This window comes from Miscanthus floridulus, chromosome 4, assembly GCF_019320115.1.
Source record: "Miscanthus floridulus cultivar M001 chromosome 4, ASM1932011v1, whole genome shotgun sequence".
Classification (NCBI taxonomy): Eukaryota; Viridiplantae; Streptophyta; class Magnoliopsida; order Poales; family Poaceae; genus Miscanthus; species Miscanthus floridulus.
Window position 1 is genome coordinate 108,546,751 of NC_089583.1, and position 17,062 is coordinate 108,563,812.

Genomic DNA, 17,062 nt, shown 5'->3' on the forward strand with positions numbered 1-17,062 from the left:
AGCCGTTGTAGCCATTTCGCCATGTCACTGACTCCATGCATGGTGACACCGCATTGTTGCTAGCTGTGGCCACTTGTGCAAAGCCACCGTGTGCGCTCTGCCACCGCCATCGTGTCCGCTTATCGCTCTGCCGCCTCACGCTCGCCTATGCGGTACCGTGCGCGCGTGGCAAAACTTAGCCTTGCCTGCACATCCGCTTGCCCCACCTACCTTGTCATCATGTCGGTGCTCGATGACGCTATGCTACTGCCTCCTCTGACCAATACCATGCCATTGCGACGCGCAGGGCCAAGCCGCCGTCGGTAGTTTTTGCGATTTATGGTCGTGCGGTCCACTGTCCTAAACGCGTTGGCCGTTTCCCCATCGTCCTGTAGCCTATGCACATTTGTGAACTAAGTTGATAGCCATGTCCCACCTTAGTAGCGGAGAGCCATGCCATGCCTGTCTTCCCCTATTCCTCTGGTGCCGTGGTCGCCGGATCCGCTTCTCTAAATTCAGCCTGGTGGAGCCACCTTAGTCCAATTAACCCTGTCCGCAGCTCCGCCGTGTAGTCAACCAACCGCCTGACCCCACCTTACAGCGAGCCTCGTCATGCCATGATCCAATTTGGAGTTTTCTTGTAGCCAGGTCGTTAAGACCGCCATGGCACACGTCGAAGGCAAGCTCCCTATCCAGTGCAGCTCGTGTCAATTTGTCGCACCGCCAACTTTGCCTCCACCTGCTCATCACCCTATGCACCTTTGCCTAATCGTTACCACCACCAAGCATCCACAAACACAGCCTTGCCACCACCGTGCGCCACCGCACCGTCTATGCGCACGCAGCCAGCTTGGCTCGGGCCACCTCCGGTTGAACCGCCACCTCTTCTAGGTCCGTGGTGAGTGCCTAGAGCTCACTTGCTATCCTATTTGCCCCGACATTGTTGTAGTTCACCGAAACATCACCGTTTTTAGTGCAAGAGCTCCGCCATCATGGTCTGGCCTCGTGCAGCATCCCAGCTCGCCTTTCCTTCGCTCAGTGCTTTGCATTCAAGCCTAGTAAGGTATCGGCTCCATAGATAGGGCAGGGAGGGCTACCGCGCCGGTGTTAGCTCCGTCGCGCCGGTGCGCGCGTGGGAGGGCTCGAGGGTATGGGCGTGGTAAAGATGGGAAGAGGGAGGGGCATAGGTGTAAGATAGTAGATTGGCAAAATAGTGCTATTAGTGTTCCCACGATTACCGGGTAGGCAGGGGGTGTTTTTGCATGATGACCAGCATGCGCGGGTCCTCCCCGTCGTGAGCCGTCATCGCGTGGACTAGGCCATGCCCGCGTGGGCTGCGCCGCGCGCGTTGCGCCGAACTGGGACGAGCCGCTCGCATCTTGGGCCGCATGGTAGAATTTGGTTTTCCAACTTCAAGTAAAGTTATGAATGTTTATTCAATTTAGTTTTGAGCTAAACTTCAAAAAATGATAGTAAATGTTGTAGGTATCCAAAAATAGTGAAACAAAATTTGTTAAGTTCACAAAAATGTCATCTATCTATTGGTGTAGTTAGTTTATAGTTAGGTGCGATAATGATAGGTTCATAAATTCAATTTAGAAAGCTTAGTATTATGTAGTTTAATAATTGTAGGAATTTTTGTGGCAAATTAATGATAGCTTTAGCAATGAAAATTTTACAGTAGGTTCATTAGATTGTTATGTACTCACTATAATTTTTGTAGCCTTAGAGTAGGTTGATAAATAGAGTAGCTAGTGCTCCTTGTTTAATCATATATAGAGTAAATCGGTATTAAGAGTAAGAATACCTTTAGTTGCGAAGATAATATATGTCATGCGGCATACTTGTTAGTGTTAATAGTAGGTCACTTAGCACCTTAGTTGGTAGAACTCGCTTAGTAGCTTGATAGCTCTATTTTTTTCTTAAGAGTTGTTGTTGCCATATTACTAAGTGTTGCATTATCATTTCATGCATGTAGATCATGAGTTGATAGAGTTCATGCTTGTGGACGAATAGGACTATGAAGAGGTCATTGAGGAGTACAAGGAGGAGATCCTCATGCAAGAGGGAGCCCCGAAGCCTTTTGGTGCTGACTTTGTTGACCCACCACTTGCCCAAGGCAAGCCCCGATGCATAACCCTTATTTTTAATGATCACCGAATATATATGATGTGCATTTATGTTATAGGCATTTTATGAAAACTACATGCATAAATATATCTACCTATGAGTCCTACTAGTATAGGCCAAGTAGCTACTATGCTCAGGATTTCGGTAGCATGAGTAACCTGTCGTTACTCACAATAGGTGATAATTATGATCACTCGTGATAAAATGGTGGAAAGAAAAAGTGGTGACCGGGCAGGGATATGGTTTGGGTACTGGTGGGTGTATGAGGCTATGTCATGTGGCCAACAGGGCATAGCTTGGTTACACTTTTTCCCTGTCTGTGTCGGTTAAGGACCGGCCATTGCATTAGACGCTTGGCAAGTCACAGACTTATTATCCTGAGCACATACTTGGGTATGGGCATAGGTAAGACTTGTTGCTCTCTTGTCGTGAGTTCCGGCTCTTTTTGGACCAACTGATTGGAGGCGGGGGGATGGTGGAGGTCCTTGCACCATACTGAGTCCAGGACTTAGGAGCGGGGGCTTGGAGTCTAAGTTTGGATGGGTACCTGGACCCTAGGATAGGAGGGTGATGGGTTGGTCCTGCTTGTGCCTGGGGTACAAGCGAGGCATGTGTTTTTGGGGTACCCAGCTAGGGGCATTGATTCATGAATTGCCTGGAAATCCGGTATGGCTTGTCTAAACTCTAGCACCGTAGTAAGAACTAAAAGATGGAAGGTGATGAAATGGAACTGATTGCTCAAATCTTGCTTGAAAGTAGAACAGGTGCTTACATAGAATTGTTAGATAATAAATTAATCAAGGCTGCTAATAATAACATAAATAAGGACTCACTATTAGTATTGCTTTCTGCAAAAAGGAAACCAGCAAACCATAAAGCTTTGCATATCCCTTGGAGTCAGGAAACTATTCCCACTAGTCGGATAAGTCTTGCGAGTACATTATGTACTCAGGGTTTATTTACCCCTATTGCAGGTAATGCTTGAGGAGTACCATTGTATGAAGGATTCTTCTGGTGGGTACAGATGGATCCTTGTTCTTTATCGCTAGATGTTTATTTTTATTCTGCTATTTAATATTCCGCACTCTAACTTTGGAAATGTAATAACATAATTTTTAAGAACTATGGATGTATGAAATGGATTAAGTATTGTGACTCGTTCTCATTATTGGATCCTTGGGAAAAATGTGGATCTTTTGGGCTCTCTCTTGGGGTGTGCCTGACGGATACCGTCCGCTGTAGCTTGCTTTTGGGGTGCTTAGTGCCTGGTGGAAGACAAGCGCCTCCGTAAGTGCATTATTTCAGGTGGTTCTACCATAGTTGGTACGACAACCAATAATGAGTTTACGAGTTCACCACTCTTTTCCAAAAACCTAAAATTTGATCAACAAAAGTTTGCAAAAAGTAGGATGCGATAAAATTATGTAAATAAGTATAAGCCCTAGCAATATGGTCTATCTAGGATAGTAGCACTGGTTTTATCTAATCAGTTTTCTGTAGGTACACTAACTTACGTTGCGTAAGAAATCGCTTAGCATACAGACAGTGAGTGTGCGATGTGCCGAAATTTTTGCAAATGCCGCTATATTTCGGCTTGAGTGAATGTACAAGGCGATGCATGCATCATGATAATAGAATCTTGCTTAAACTAAAGTCCCCCCTACACGTATAATTTGGATTAGTAAATTGATAGGATAACTAAAAGAATGCTTTAATAAATGTCTCATCATTTCTCTAATACCTTCCTTCTGATATCGAAGGTTGTTCTAAATGGATGGTCCATATCTCTTACAGATGAATCTAAGGTCTGGACACAGGAGCACTAGTGCCAGGATGGGCCACGGTCTTGGCGAAGGCCAAGGTGAAAGTGGCCAGCCCAATGAGCATGACAATGGGGAGAGTCATGAGGCTCCACTTCTGGCTCCTCCTCCACTACCACCGCCACCTCTGATGACTCACGTAGAGATGATGGTAGAAATGATGGCAGCACACCGCGAGTCAGCCCATGCCATGGAGCTACTGGCACAGGCTATCGCTGGCTTTACCTATGGAGGACATGGGGGCAATGGTGGGAACGAGGGTAGTGCCCTCGGTCCGGAGGGACCCTACTCTTACTAGGATTTCCTCAAGACACACCCACCCACGTTCACACCAATGACAAAGCCCCTAGATGCGGAGCATTGTCTTCGCATTCTAGAGCAAAAGTTTCTGTTGCTCAACGTGACTGATGAGCAGAAAGTGCGCTTTGTAGCGCAACAGTTGTTGGGGGTCCACGAGTGTATGGTGGGATACCTTCAATGCCAAGCAGTAGCCAAATCACCAGGTGACCTGGTAGGAGTTCATCACAGCATTCAGAGAATTTTATATTCCTATTGGTGTTCTCAACAAGAAGCTGATTGAGTTTCTAGACCTTTAGTAAGTGAGTATGACAGTGATGGACTATGTCAATAAGTTCAATCACTTGTCCCAGTATGCTAGAACTCATATGGACATAGATGAGAAGAAGAGGGACCGCTTCTATCGTGGCCTCTCTTGCAGCCTTTAGGAGAAATTGTATACTGAGAACTATTAGACCTTTGAGCAATGATGAATGCTGCATCACCATGGAGGGCTTGCAATGGGATTCCTAGGTGGAATGGAAGTAGAAGCGGGTGGCTACGGGGTCTTCTAGTCACCCCCATACTCAGAAAGTATAGGTTGTTTGATGGGTGCCCTATCAATCATCAGGCGGGCATTCGTTTCGACAACCCCAGCATACTTCTCACACTCCTTCCATGTAGTAACATGCACCCACTCAGCAGGTGCAACCTCAGCAGCCCCAAGGACAGCAGGTCCCACCTCGTCTAGGATAGGGAAACAAGCCTGGTGCTTGCTTCAAATGTGGCAAGGATGGCCATAATGCCCGAGAGTGTCCACAAAACCAACCAGCCTAGTTTGCTCAACCATCGGCTAACTCCAGGCTAATCAAGCGGACAAGGGTCAAGAAGAAAGTACCAGCCGGCCGATCCGGACAGGTGAATTTCACGGATGCTGAGCAGATATTGCAATAGGAACCAGTGATGGTTGGTATGTTTACCATTGATTCCTATCCAGCTTATGTATTGTTTGATTCTGGTACATCACATTCATTTATGAGCATGAGATTTGTAGACCGACACAATATACCTCTTATGGCTATACCGTATGCCTATAGAATCCATACTCTAGGTGCGCAGATGTGCATCAATACTCAGACGGATATTGTGAGCTTGGTATTAGCCACCCACACTTACCATCTCTAGTTCATGGTGCTGCCTAGGCAAGGCATTGATGTTATTCTGGGAATGAACTGGTTACGGGTATATGGGGTAGTCTTGGATTTGAAGCAGAGAATTGTGGAGTTATGGCTTCCTTCTTCTGAGGATAGGATGTCTCTTCTTGTACCCTTAGATCTAGTCTTACCTATTGCTGCTCATGCTAAAGCCTCTCCTAATTTTGCCTCTATTCCAGTAGTATGTAAGTTCTTGAATGTTTTTCCTGAAGATCTACCTGGGTTGCCACTGGACAAAGAGGTGGAATTCTCCATTGAGCTAGAGCCTAGTACTGCTCCTATCTCCCAACGCTTGTACCACATGGCTCCAAAGGAATTGGCTAAAATGAAAAAGCAGCTAGAAAAGTTGCTAGAAAAGGGCTTCATCCATCCTAGCTCTTCACCTTGAGGTTGTCTAGCCATTTTGTGAAGAAGGATGACACTCTTCGGATGTGTATGGATTACCGCCCTCTTAATGCATTAACCAATAAGAACAAGTATCCTATGCCCCGCATAGATACTTTGTTCGATCAACTAGCTGATGCCAATGTGTTCTCCAAAATTGAACTCCGTTTAGGCTATCATCAGATCAAGATTAGACCATAAGATATACCAAAGACAGCTTTTTCTACTAGGTATGGGTTGTATGAGTACCTAGTAATGTCTTTTTAGTCTCACCAACGCTCCTGCATTCTTCATGTACCTGATGAATTCAATCTTTATGCCAGAGCTAGACAAGTTTGTTGTGATATTTATTGATGATATCCTTATATATTCCAAGAACGATGAAGAGCATGCCCAACACCTTCGGATAGTACTGGCTCAATTGAGGGAACACAAGTTGTATGCTAAATTCAGCAAGTGTGAATTCTGGTTAGATCGAGTGTAGTTTTTGGGGCATGTATTGACACCTGACGACATTTCTATAGACCCCAGCAAGGTGCAAGATGTGCTAAATTGGAAGTCTCCTAAGTCTGTGCACCAAATCCATCAGTTCCTTGGTCTAGCAAGGTAATATCGATGTTTCATCCTGGATTTCTCCAATATAGCTCAGCCAATGACCAAGCTACTCCAAAAAGAAGCCAAGTTTGACTAGAGCCCAACCTATGAAGAAGCCTTCCAAGCTTTGAAGACATTTCTAACCACTGCTCCTATGTTGGCCCAACCAGATATTGACAGACCTTTTGATGTATATTGTGATGCCTCAAAGACGGGATTGGGATGTTTGCTTATGCAGGAAGGGCATGTGATAGCTTATGCTTCACGCCAACTAAAAAAGCATGAAGTAAATTACCCCATCCATGACTTAGAGTTGGCTGCTGTGGTCCAGGCCTTAAAAATTTGGAGGCATTACTTATTGGGCAACAAAGTGCACATCTTTACAGATCATAAGAGCCTCAAATATATTTTCACTTAGTCTGAGTTGAATATGAGGCAAAGGAGATGGTTAGAATTGATCAAGGAATATAACTTGGAAGTACATTACCACCCAGGAAAGGTCAATGTAGTAGCTAATGCTTTGAGTCGAAAGTCACATCAGGTTGAAGAAACACCTTTGTCTCTCAACCATGCAGAGGTGTTGCCTCACATTGCCTTGACCTTAGAATTGCTTGAGCAGATTATTCTGGAGCAAAGGCAAGACACTCTAAAAATTCCTCCCAACAAGAAATTGATTGCCAAAGGGCGTGGTCCTCACTTTAGTATCGATGAGCAAGGAGTAGTGAGATACAAAGACAGATTGGTGGTTCCTTCAAATGAGGAGCTAAGAAGGAAGATTTTGAATGAAGCTCATCATTCAAAGTTGTCTATTCATCCTGGCAGCAATAAGATGTACCATGATTTGTGCCACGTGTACTGGTGGTCCAACATGAAGCAGGATATCACCCAGTACGTCATGGAGTGCGACACTTGTGGGAGAGTTAAAGTAGATCATATGTGTACTCCAGGATACTTACAGCCCTTGTCCATTCCTATTTGAAAATGGGAAGATATCTCCATGGACTTTGTGGTGGCTTTACCCCGCACATCCAAGTGCTATGATTCTATTTGGGTCATTGTGGACCATCTCACTAAGTCTACACATTTTATCCTGGTGGACACTAAATATACATCCAAGAAATATGCTGAGATATATTTTGATCGGATTGTGACCCTACACAGAGTTCGCTTTACTATCATCTCTGATAGAGGATCAGTTTTTGTCTCTCATTTCTAGGAGCAACTGCAGCACTGTCTTGGTACTCACCTCCTCACAAGCTCAGCACATCATCCACAAACTGATGGTTAAACTAAAAGGGTGAACCAGGTGCTCGAGGATATGTGTAGAGCTTGTGCCATTTCTTTTCATGAGAAGTGGGATGGATGCCTGAAGTTAGCTGAATTTTTTTATAATAATAGCTACCAAGAGAGCATTCACATAGCACCATTTGAAGCTCTATATGGAAAGAAATGTAAGACACCACTTAACTAGGTTGAAGTGGGAGACCGTAGGTATTTTGGGCCTGATTTCATCAAAGAGGCTCGAGAGCAAGTCATCATTATTCAAAGTCATTTGAAGGCAGCTCAGATCCGATAGAAAGCCTATACGGACAAGCGAAGAAGGCCCTTGTAGTTTGTAGTTGGGGATTATGTGTACCTCAAGGTGTCTCCTATGAGAGGGGAGCATCGGTTTGGTGTCCATGGCAAGCTTGCTCCCTGATACGTGGGTCCTTACAAAATTTTAAAGCAGCGTGGCCCAGTTGCTTACCGTCTTCAGCTTCCTGATATTTTATCGGTGGTACACGATGTGTTTCATGTCTCACAGTTGAAGAAATATTTGTGGATCCCCGATGAAGGTTGTAGAAATTGAAGGACTTCCACTCCAACCTGATTTGACTTATATTGAGCACCCTGTCAAGATCCTGGATGAAAAGGAAAGAGTGACAAGGAACAGCGTAGTGAAGTTCTACAAGGTGCAGTGGCAAAACCACTCTGAGGATGAGGCCACGTGGGAACAAGAGAGATACATATTGAAGCATTACCCCTCCCTTTTCTCTAGTTCTGATAGGTAGTTGTTAAGTTGAAATGTATTTCCTATCTCCTTTTCCACACTAGGCACATGAAATCTCGAGTCGAAGTTTCGTTTTAGGGGGGTAGATTTATAACACCCTTGGTGTTACACTGTACAGTCTTTTGCTAAAACACTACATGAGCATCATACTTATGTGTAATATAGGGTGTAAAGCAATATACGTAACTTGAAACGTTCGTCGAAAACACGAAACAAATGTTATATTTCATATTGCGTTTTATCGCTTAGAGTTCTAAACGAATTTTTATTGACCAAAAATACTATAGAATGCATATCCGTCACTTTAATAAAGTTTGTAGTGTAAGCTTCATAGGTGACGATGAAATACTTGCAGTCGAGAATGGGATTCGCTAGCTAGCTTATTTAATAGCGTGGAAATCGCATTTGACGCAAAACCGTTTAAGACTTAGCCAAAATTCCTAAGTCGGACAACGCCCTGACGAAGCTAAGTTCGGCAATTTTCGTAGAAAAATTGGGCTAAGTAGTGGCATGGTCTTAGGGTTTGTTTTAGTAGTTTGATATACCATCTCGAGCGTAAAATATTTGGTTTAGCAATTGAAGCATTGAGGTGGGTTTTTGGAATGCTTTAAAAAGCGTGCAAGACACATTCCCAAGCGGGTGCAGTGTCTAGCCACGGTCACCAGGCTTTGGTTTAGCTTGGCGCATGGCACTGGCCTGCCCCTGGCGCGCACACATGCACAGCCATGCGGGCCTGCACCACCACTGCCGTGCTCACGCACGCAAGCAACCACGCATGCACGAGCACGCCGTGCTCTGTGGCCTGGCCGCTCAGCCACCACCGCCATCGTCGTAGGCCCGCTGCTCTGGCTCACCGCTGTATCCATTTCATCATGTCGCTGACTCCATCCATCGTGACACCACGCTATTGCTAGCTGTGGTCGCTTCTGTGAAGTCACCACGTGCGCTCTGCCACCGCCGTCGCGTCCGCCTGTCGCTCTGTCGCCTCGCGCTTGCCTGTGTGGTACTATGTGCGTGTGGCCACACTTGGCCCTGCCCGCACGTCGCCTTGACCCGCCTACCTTTCCATCACATCGGTACTTGATGATGTTGTGCTGCTGCCTCCTTTGACCGACACCATGCAACTATGACGAGCAGGGCCGAGCTGCCATCGGTAGTTTGTGATTTATGGCCGTGCGGCCCACTGTCATGAACGTGTTGGCCATTTCCTCATCGTCCTATAGCCCATGTGCATTTGTGAATCGAGTTGATAGCCATGTCTCGCTAGGGCAATGGCGAGCCACGCCATGCTTGTCTTACCCTGTTCCTCTGGTGCCATGGTCGCCGGACCTGCTCCTCTAAATTCGGCCTAGTGGAGGCACCTCAGTCCAATTAACCCTGTCCGCAGCTCCATCATGTAGTCAGCCAATTGCTCGACCCCACCTTGCAGCGAGCCTCACTGTGCTATGCTCCAATTCAGAGTTTTCCTCTCGCTGGGTCATTAAGACCATCGTGGCATGCGTCGAAGGCAAGCTCCCTATCTAGTGCATCTCATGTCAATTCGTCGCACCGCCAACTTCGCCTCCACTTGCTCATCACGCTGCGCACCTTTGCCTAATCGCTACCACCGCCTATCCTCCCATGACATAGCCTTGCCATCGCCGTGTGCCACCGCACCGTCCATGCACACGCAGCCCGCTTAGCTCGGGCCACCACCGGTCGAACTACCACCTCTTCTAGGTCCGCGGTGAGTGCTTGGAGCTCACTTGTTGTCCTATTTGCCTCGGCATTTTTGTAGATCACTGGAACATCACCGTTTTCAGTGCAGGAGCTCCACCACCATGGTTCGACCTTGCTGTGGCATCCCTGCTCACACTTCCTTCGCTCAGTGCTTTGTGTTCAAGCCTAGTAAGGTATCGGCTCCATAGATAGGGCGGGGAAGGGTTGGTCTCGTCGGCGTAACAACCGGTGTTAGTGCCATCGTGCCAGTGTGCACACGAGAGGGCCTAAGGGTATGGGTGTGGTAAAGATGGGAAGAGGGAGGGGCATAGGTGTAAGATAGCAGACTGGCAAAATAGTGCTATTAGTGTTCGCGCGATTACTGGGTAGGCCGGGGGTGTTTTTGCATGATGACTAGCGCGCGTGGGTCCTCCCCGTCGTAGGCCATCGTTGCGTGGACTGGGCCATGCCCGCGTGGGCTACGCCGCGTGTCACGCGCATTACGCCAAACCGGGCCGAGCCGCTCGCATCTTGGGCCGCACGGTAGAATTAGGTTTTCCAATTTCGAGTAAAGTTATGAATGTTTATTCAATTTAGTTTTGAGCTAAAATTCAGCCTGGTGGAGCCACCCTAGTCTAATTAACCCTATCCACAGCTCCGCCGTGTAGTCAACCAACCGCCTGACCCCACCTTACAGCGAGCCTCGTCATGCCATGCTCCAATTTGGAGTTTTCTTGTAGCCAGGTCGTTAAGACCGCCATGGCACACGTCAAAGGCAAGCTCCCTATCCAGTGCAGCTCATGTCAATTTGTCGCACCGCCAACTTTGCCTCCACCTGCTCATCACCCTGTGCACCTTTGCCTAATCGCTACCACCACCTAGCATCCACAAACGTAGCCTTGCCACCACCGTGCGCCACCGCACCGTCTATGCGCACGCAGCCAGCTTGGCTCGGGCCACCTCCAGTTGAACTGCCACCTCTTCTGGGTCCGTGGTGAGTGCCTGGAGCTCACTTGCTATCCTATTTGCCCCGACATTGTTGTAGTTCACCGGAACATCACCGTTTTCAGTGCAAGAGCTCCGCCATCATGGTCTGGCCTCGCTACAGCATCCCAGCTCGCCTTTCCTTCGCTCAGTGCTTCGCATTCAAGCCTAGTAAGGTATCGGCTCCATAGATAGGGCAGGGAGGGCCGCCGCGCCAGTGTCAGCTCCGTCACGCCGGTGCGCGTGTGGGAGGGCTCGAGGGTATGGGTGTGGTAAAGATGGGAAGAGGGAGGGGCATAGGTGTAAGATAGTAGACTGGTGAAATAGTGCTATTAGTGTTCCCACGATTACCGGGTAGGCAGGGGGTGTTTTTGCATGATGACCAGCATGCGTGGGTCCTCCCCGTCGTGAGCCGTCGTCGCATGGACTAGGCCATGCCCACGTGGGCTGCGCCACGCGCGTTGCGCCGAACTGGGACGAGCCGCTCGCATCTTGGGCCGCATGGTAGAATTTGGTTTTCCAACTTCAAGTAAAGTTATGAATGTTTATTCAATTTAGTTTTGAGCTAAACTTCGAAAAATGATAGTAAATGTTGTAGGTATCCAAAAATAGTGAAACAAAATTTGTTAAATTCACAAAAATGTCATCTATCTGTTGGTGTAGTTAGTTTATAGTTAGGTGCGATAACGATAGGTTCATAAATTCAATTTAGAAAGCTTAGTATTATGTAGTTTAATAATTGTAGGAATTTTTGTGGCAAATTAATGATAGCTTTAGCAATGAAAATTTTATAGTAGGTTCATTAGATTATTATGTACTCACTGTAATTTGTGTAGCCTTAGAGTAGGTTGATAAATAGAGTAGCTAGTGCTCCTTGTTTAATCATATGTAGAGTAAATCGGTATTAAGAGTAAGAATACCTTTAGTTGCGAAGATAATATATGTCATGCGGCATACTTGTTAGTGTTAATAGTAGGTCACTTAGCACCTTAGTTGGTAGAACTCGCTTAGTAGCTTGATAGAAGTATTTTTTTTCTTAAGAGTTGTTGTTGCCGTATTACTAAGTGTTGCATCATCATTTCATGCATGTAGATCATGAGTTGGTAGAGTTCGTGCTCGTGGATGAATAGGACTACGAAGAGGTCATTGAGGAGTATGAGGAGGAGATCCTCATGCAGGAGGGAGCCTCGAAGCCTTTTGGTGCTGACTTTGTTGACCCACCACTTGCCCAAGGTAAGCCCCGATGCATAACCCTTATTTTTAATGATCACCGAATATATATGATGTGCATTTATGTTATAGGCATTTTATGAAAACTACATGCATAAATATATCTACCTATGAGTCCTACTAGTATAGGCCGAGTAGCTGCTATGCTCAGGATTTCGGTAGCGTGAGTAACCTGTCGTTACTCACAATAGGTGATAATTATGATCACTCGTGATAAAATGGTGGAAAGAAAAAGTGGTGACCGGGCAGGGATATGGTTTGGGTACTGGTGGGTGTACGAGGCTATGTCATGTGGCCAACAGGGCATAGCTTGGTTACACTTTTTCCCTGTCTGTGTCAGTTAAGGACCGGCCATTGCATTGGACGCTTGGCAAGTCACAGACTTATTATCCCGAGCACATACTTGGGTATGGGCATAGGTAAGACTTGTTGCTCTCTTGTCGTGAGTTTCGGCTCTTTTTGGACCAACTGATTGGAGGCAGGGTCGGTGGAGGTCCTTGCACCACACTGAGTCTGGGACTCATAAGCGGGGGCTTGGAGTCCAAGTTTAGATGGGGACCTGGACCCTAGGATAGGAGGGTGATGGGTTGGTCCTGCTTGTGCCTAGGGTACAAGCGAGGCATGTATTTTTAGGATATCCAGCTAGGGGCATTGATTCATGAATTGCCTAGAAATCTGATATCGGCTTGGTTACACTTTTTCTCTATCTATGTTGATTAAGGACCGGCCGTTGCATTGGACGCTAGGCAAGTCACAGACTTATTATCCCAAGCACATACTTGAGTATGGACGCAGGGAAGACTTGTTTCTCTCTTATCATGGGTTTCGGCTCTTTCTAGACCAACTGATTGGAGGCGGGGATGGTGGAGGTCCTTGCACCGCACTGAGTCCGGGACTCAGGAGCGGGGGCTTGGAGTCTAAGTTTAGATGGGTACCTGGACCCCAGGATAGGAGGGTGATGGGTTGGTCCTACTTGTGCCTGGGGTACAAGCGAGGCATGTGTTTTTAGGGTACCCAGCTAGGGGCATTAATTCGTGAATTGCCTAGAAATCTGGTACGGCTTGTCTAAACTCTAGCACCATAGTAAGAACTAAAAGATGGAAGGTGATGAAATAGAACTGATTGCTCAAATCTTGCTTGAAAGTAGAACAGGTGCTTACATAGAATGGTTAGATAATAAATTAATCAAGGCTGCTAATAATAACATAAATAAGGACTCACTATTAGTATTGCTTTCTGCAAAAAGGAAACCAGCAAACCATAAAGCTTTGCATATCCCTTGGAGTCGGGAAACTATTTCCACTAGTCAGATAAGTCTTGCGAGTACATTATGTACTTAGGGTTTATTTACCCCTATTGCAGGTAATGCTTGAGGAGTACCATTGTGTGAAGGATTCTTCTGGTGGGTATAGATGGATCCTTGTTCTTTATCGCTAGATGTTTATTTTTATTCCGCTATTTAATATTCCACACTCTAACTTTGGAAATGTAATAACGTAATTTTTAAGAACTATGGACGTATGAAATGGATTAAGTATTGTAACTCGTTCTCATTATTGGATCCTTGGGAAAAATGTGGATCTTTTGGGCTCTCTCTTGGGGTGTGCCCATCGGATACCACCTGCTATAGTTTGTTCTTAGGGTGCTTAGTGTCTGGTGGAAGACGAGCGCCTCCGTAAGTGCGTTATTTTGGGCTGTTCTACCACAAAACCTCCTAGGGCTACCACAAACTTGGCAAGCTCACCGGGCGATGCTCTAGTCGGCTAGGAGCTAAGCTCCAAGAGTAATAAACACAACCGCCAGCCAAAACGTGAACCCAATGCTCTTTAGACTTTGGGAATCAATGGAGTTGCTCTCTAATCACTTTTGGCACCTTTTTCTCTCAAGGATTGATGGGGAAGTCAAAGAGAAAGCTTGAGAGCTTGAAGAGCACCAATGGAGAGAGAGGAGATGAGCATCTATTGATTTTCATTAGTCTAAACCATTGGGGAAGAAGAGAGACATTATGGAGGATAGGAAAAGTATAAATACCCCCTTGTCTCCCAATGGTTACTTAAGTGTGGTACTACCGTGATGTGGTAGTACCTCTCTCTAGGTGTGGCACTATTGCACCTAGCAAGACAGCAAGGGTGAAGGAGTTGTTAAGTTGGCTATCTTGGCTGAGGTGTGAGGATGTTTTGTGTAAAGAATGAGCATTTGGTTGCACATTTTTAACCAGTTGTAGTGTCCTCTTTATAGTATGCCTTTTCCCATACTCAATTTCAAAAGACAAAAGAATTCAAAACTCCTTTGAGCATGATGCCATCCTTATTTGTAATTGGGGGCTCCTCCTTTTCATGTAACATCCTCTATAATGAATTTCCTGCTTGTCATCTTAATAAATCTCATTAGTTCTCTAATTAGGTGGTCATCAACACCAAAACCCACATTAGGGCTTGATTGCACTTATAATCTCGCCCTTTTTGGTGATTGATAACAACCCAATTAGAGCTTACAAAAGATATGAAATGAATAACTAAGATTTTTTTCGAGGCATGGGTGTACAGCCTACCCTAAATATGTGAATAGAGAATTGAATTCTCAACTTGGCATAAGAGGCCAAGATTCACACCTTAGTGAAATGAAAATTGGGGTTCCCCCTACATCCATGCCATTGTGGGGTGCTGCATACATTGTCAAGAAAATATATATGTGATGCATATGATAGATCATGCACACATGTGCTTGCTGCTGCAGCTGAGTGCGGCACTACCACACTAGGAGTGTGGCACTGCCACACCTGACTATACAAGCAAGACAGAGTCAAGCACCACATTGCTAGCTTAGATAAAAAAAAGATATGCAACCTAGCACAGTAAGATGACTTCTAATCCACACAAATGATACATGTCCATATCCGATACACAAAGAGTCAAATAGTAGCATTATTTCATAATTTAGAGTTTTGAGCGACTCTCAAACTTTTCACCTAGCGAAGACTAACATTCATCAAATAGGACATGAAGCGCAGCTGCTGACCATGGCATCAAAAAGTTGTTGACCCCTAAAATTTCTCCCCCTTTGGCATAAAGCACCAAAAAGAGAAGAAAATAAGAAAGATCAACACCTACTCGTCATCTCCCTGGATGTCCATCCAATCAATATCATCACCTCCTATAGCAGCCCTATCACCATCATCATTGTCAGAGTCAATACGCGCATGGCCCTGACGGTGAGTAGTGGCGGTGTAGCGAGTGGAACAAGTGGAACGCCTCGGCTCCTATCTCTGACGGTATCCCTCTAGGGTCTCATCCTAATCTGCTACTCGTCCCTACTGCTCTTCCTCATCCTCATCTGAATCTATGTTAGAGAGACTCGAAAGGTCATACTATGGAGGAGGTGGAATAGGAGGAAGTGGTGGAAGGTCCTATCCACGCTACTGACACTGCACAAGTTGTCTCATACGCTCTGTTAGTTGCATAGGTGCACTTGCCGAAGATTGCCTTCAACCACTTGCCAAACTTCTTCATCTTGCCTCCTCTATGAGACCTAGAGCGGGAAGACTCAGGGATATCTATATGAGCATGAGAGCTCCCCGCTCCCTGAGTAGCTGTAGCTAGTTGGGCCTTCTTAATTTTGTAGACGGTGTGCATCCCATCCTTCAAAAAATAAAATCCAGTGACCCTCTCAATCATGAACATGAGGTAAGGGGCATAGGGCAGCCCCCTCCTCTTATCCTCTACTGTAAATCTTAACTCAGTCCACATGAATCTAGGGACATTGAACCTGTTCCTACTTGGAGCAAATCTAGCCAACATATTTCTCACATAGCCATTAATATCTGAGGCTGCTCCATCCTTTGGGTTGATGGTGTTCCTGATGAGGTTGTTGAGGATGTAATAGAAGCTGTGTAGACCACTCCTTTTGCCATCTGCAATCCTTCTATCTCTCCACATGTAACTGATGTCATAGATCTTAGCTCAAGGCTCATCATGAATGTAAGTGTAACCTCTGTGCTCCTCCCTAAAGCCAAGAATCCAGCTAAAAGTGACAAAGTTGACTCGATAGTGCCGACCATCAGTCATCTAGTGAATCTCATTAGAGGTCTGGTCATAGAAGTATGTGGCATGAAACTGTGCAAGGACCTTCTCATTCTAGTTATACTAGAAACCCATGATGTCTGAAAACTAGAACCTGTCACAAATTTTAATTACCTTATCAAACTTAGGCTCCTCCTTCTCCTGCATCTCATCCCAATCAATATACTACATCTTGATGATCTTGGTTTTCTTAGATACAAGAATGACAGTGGCATAAAAGTTGGAATGAAACTCATTCCAAAATCTATAATCAATGCCCAAATCCTTACGCACTACATAGGGATTGATCCCCCTTGCCTCTTCCACCAGCTTTCAACTCTTGGAACAGTTGGCAACTGCATGCTAGCAAGAGTCATCTAGAGGTCTCATGATGATCTCACCCTCAAAATCTTTCATGTATCTACCATCAAACTCAGAGAGATGTTGTGGGATGTTAGGAATGGCATCAGTGGTATGACCTATCATCTCTAGCCTCTCCTCATCATCAATGTATTGCTCGCGCCTCCCCGTATCACCAAGTCCCCTTGGAGCTACACTACCGCCTACTGCTATTGACCTCCCTCGACAATAGCGAGGTGGATCCTTGTCTCTTTGCTCATTCATCTTCCTTTTTCCCCTTCGATC